This window comes from Dermacentor silvarum, chromosome 1 (assembly GCF_013339745.2).
Source record: "Dermacentor silvarum isolate Dsil-2018 chromosome 1, BIME_Dsil_1.4, whole genome shotgun sequence".
Lineage (NCBI taxonomy): Eukaryota > Metazoa > Arthropoda > Arachnida > Ixodida > Ixodidae > Dermacentor > Dermacentor silvarum.
The window spans coordinates 405,992,854-405,996,783 of record NC_051154.1 but is presented as its reverse complement, the minus strand read 5'-3'; positions in this window follow the sequence as shown (position 1 = coordinate 405,996,783).

Genomic DNA, 3,930 nt, shown 5'->3' with positions numbered 1-3,930 from the left:
CCAGCATATAATGATATGCTGGTTAGATACATATGCTCTACACAGTACGGAATAGAGCTCAATGAGTGTAGGATTTTTCTGTTTACAGGGTGATTTTAAAGCGTTTACGACACTTAGAGAGTCTGTAAATATGATTGATTTTTGAAGTTTAGATTTCCTTATATGCCTCACAGCTGACAATAAAGCATAGGCCTCAGCCGTAAAGATACTTGCTTCCGGGTGGAGTACACCGGATTCCGAGAAGGATGGGCCGACGGCTGCATACGACACCCCGTCACGTGACTTAGAAGCATCTGTATAAAACTCTGTGCATGTGTACTTGGACTGGAGTTCAAGGAAATGCATTTTGATATGTGCCTCTGGTGCGTGCTTAGTGACCTCCACGAATGATGTGTCACACTCTATGAGCTGCCACTGCCACGGCGGTAACAGTTTCGCTGGAGCCATAAGACAGTGTTCAAGCAACGGAACACCCATTTCCTCACTAAGATTCCGCACACGCAAAGAGAACGGTTTTCTCGATGCCGGTCGATTTTGAAAGAGTGTGGCAGTGGTCATGTCGTTTATGGTTGAATAAGAGGGATGTTCAATGTTCGCGTGTACTCTAAGAAAATATGTAAAACTATTGTATGAACGCTGCAGATGAAGTGACCACTGATTCGACTCTACGTAGAGGCTGTGGATCGGACTTGTTCGGAAAGCACCGGTCGCGAGGTGGATGCCCAGATGGTGAACGGGGTCTAGAATTTTTAATGCACTTGGCGTTGCGGAATTATAAATTATAGCCCCGTAATCAAGGCGTGATCGGACAAGACTGTTGTACAAGTTCAGTAGGCATTTTCGGTCACTACCCCATGTTGCGCGCGACAAAATTTTTAAAAGGTTCATCGTCTTCAGACACCTTGCCTTCAAATATTTAAGGTGGGGGATAAAGGTGAGCTTTGAGTCTATAATTATTCCCAGGAATTTATGTTCACTGCTCACGGATAGTTCCTCTTGATTAATCGTGAGATTTGGCACTGGTGACATGCCTCTTTTGTTTGAGAAAAGTATGCACGTACTTTTCTTTGCATTTATTTTAAATCCATTTACGTCAGCCCATTTAGACAGTTTCTTTAATCCAAGCTGTACCTGCCGTTCGCAGATAGCAATGTTGCATGATTTGAAACCTATCTGTACATCATCGACATACACAGAATAAAACATGCTGCGTGGAATAACTGTATACAGGGAGTTCATTTTTACAATAAAGAGCGTGCAACTAAGCACACCCCCTTGTGGCACGCCAGCCTCCTGGGTGAATGTTCTAGATAAAACATTGCCCACTCTTACGCGAAACGTCCGGTTAGACAAGTAGCTTTCGACTGTGTTTAACATATTTCCACGGACCCCCATCGCGGAAAGATCTCGCAGAATCCCGAAGCGCCATGTCGTGTCGTACGCTTTCTCTAGATCTAGAAAGACCGAAAGTAAAAACTGTTTGTGTATAAATGCATCTCTGATGTTTGCCTCGATGCGAACAAGGTGGTCTATTGTTGACCTACCTTCTCGGAAGCCACACTGGAAGGGGTCTAGTATTTTGTCATTTTCTAGGAAACAGATTAGGCGCCGGTTTATCATTTTTTCATACAACTTGCACAGGCAGCTTGTTAGCGCTATTGGCCTGTAGCTGCTAGCTAAAGACGGGTCCTTGCCTTGTTTAAGAATCGGGATGACTATGGCTTCTTTGCACAAGGAAGGAATATATCCAGCCGCCCACATGGCATTAAAGAGAGAGAGGAGTGTTGTCAGTGTTTCGGGGTGTAAGTACCTAATCATTTCGTAGATGATACGGTCGCCACCTGGCGCTGAGTTGTTGCAACAAGCGAGATATGCTTTAAGTTCGGCTAAGCTGAATGGTCGGTTGTAAGCCTCATTTGATGAACCTTTGCGATTAAGGGGCTGCCGCTCTTCGCGTTCTTTGAACTTCAGGAAAGATTGTGTATAGTGCGATTCACTCGATACATATTCGAAGTGTTTGCCTAGAGTATCCGCCTGGTCTTCCAGGCTATCACCTTGGCTATTTACTAAGGGTAGGGGATGTGACTCCCGACCTATTAATTTATTCACCCTATTCCAGACTTTCGTTTCATCTGTATACGAGTTTATGCTGGAGATGTACTTTTCCCAGCTCTCTCTTTTAGGACGTCTGCGCGTTCTCCTGCCCTGCGATTTTGCTTGTTTAAAATTAATCAAGTTTTCGGCTGTTGGAGAGTTGCGAAACAATCCCCAGGCCTTGTTTTGCTTTTTACGTGCTTTTTGGCATTCCTCGTTCCACCAAGGCAGGCGACGCTTATTAGCTAGTCCATTAGTTTGTTGTATGCACCTTTCTGCAGCGTCAGTGATAAAACGTGTTATGTACGCCACAGCATCGTCTATGTTAAGAGACGCAATGTCATCCCGGCCTAAATATGTTATTTCTTTAAAAAGTTGCCAGTTAGCAGAGTTAACCTTCCATCGGGGAACATGTGGCGAGCAACCATCTTGTTTTGTTAAGCTTAGTATAATTGGAAAGTGGTCGCTCCCAAAGGGGTTCTTCAGAACGGACCACTGCAGGTACGGAATTAGTGTACTCGACACGATACTCAAATCTATGGAGGAGTATGAATTATGCGCCACGCTGTAGTACGTTGGCTCTTTCTTATTAAGTAAACATGCTCCCGAGGAAAAAAGGAAGTTTTCAATTAGGCGACCTCTTCCATCACAACGCGTGTCTCCCCACAAGGTGTTATGTGCATTGAAATCTCCGAGAACTATGTATGGCTCCGGAAGCTCATTTATGTAGTTTTGAAATTCCGTTTTATTAAGTGGATAGCTGGGAGGGATGTATATGGAACTAATAGTGATTAGCTTGTCAAACAACACCCCTCGGACAGCAACTGCCTCTAGGGGCGTACGAAGTTTTAATTCCCGGCAGGCAATACCTCTATCGACTACAATAGCCACACCACCGGAAGACACGACTGTGTCATCGCGGTCTTTACGAAAAATGGCGTATTGCCGGAGAAAGTTTGATTGTGTAGGTTTAAGGTGTGTCTCTTGAACACACAGCACCTTAGGATTAAACCTGTGTAGGATTTCTTTGACGTCATCGAGGTTGTGTAGGAGTCCTCTGACGTTCCATTGTATTATTTGTGTATTCATGTTGGAAGTGTTTTTTGTGCTGTGTGTTTAAAAAAGAGACTAATTTAACTTATAGAGCCCTTGTCGGGCCCTGTGATGCGGGCTTTTTCTTTTTTGGAGCGGTCGAGAGATTCTCGCCGCTCCTTTGGCGCTGGCTGCGCCGTCTGGCTGGAAGATGTGTCCATTGGCTCTTGCGGAGCGCTGGACACCCGCTCTTGAGAGCGGTTTGTTCGCGGTGAAGGCCTCTTCTCGAGGGACAAGGCCTTGGAGGCCACTAGCCCGGAGGTTGATGGCCCCTTCTGCTGGGGTTGCGGAGCAGCGCTAGCTGCAGCCGCCGAGGGGGCGGATGGCGTCGCTGGCAGCTCACTGTGTGTGAGCCGGACAGCCGCCGGAAGCCGCTGTGGCGCTGCCCCCTGACGCGCCACTTCGGCAAAGCTGGTTTTTGGCAGGTGCAATACCCGCCTGCGTGCCTCCTTGAAAGTTATGTTTTCTTTTACCTTAATTGTCACTATTTCCTTTTCTTTTTTCCAGGATGGGCACGACCGCGAGTATGCGGCGTGCTCCCCATCACAGTTCACACAGTGGAGAGAGTTTTCGCATGATTCAGAGAGATGCTCAGTGGCACTACATTTAGCACATGTCAGTCGGCCTCGGCAGTTCTGAGAGCTGTGGCCGAATCTTTGGCACTTGAAGCATCGGAGCGGGTTTGGCACGTATGGCCTGACACGTAGTTTGACGTATCCGGCCTCAATGGTCTCGGGTAGAACA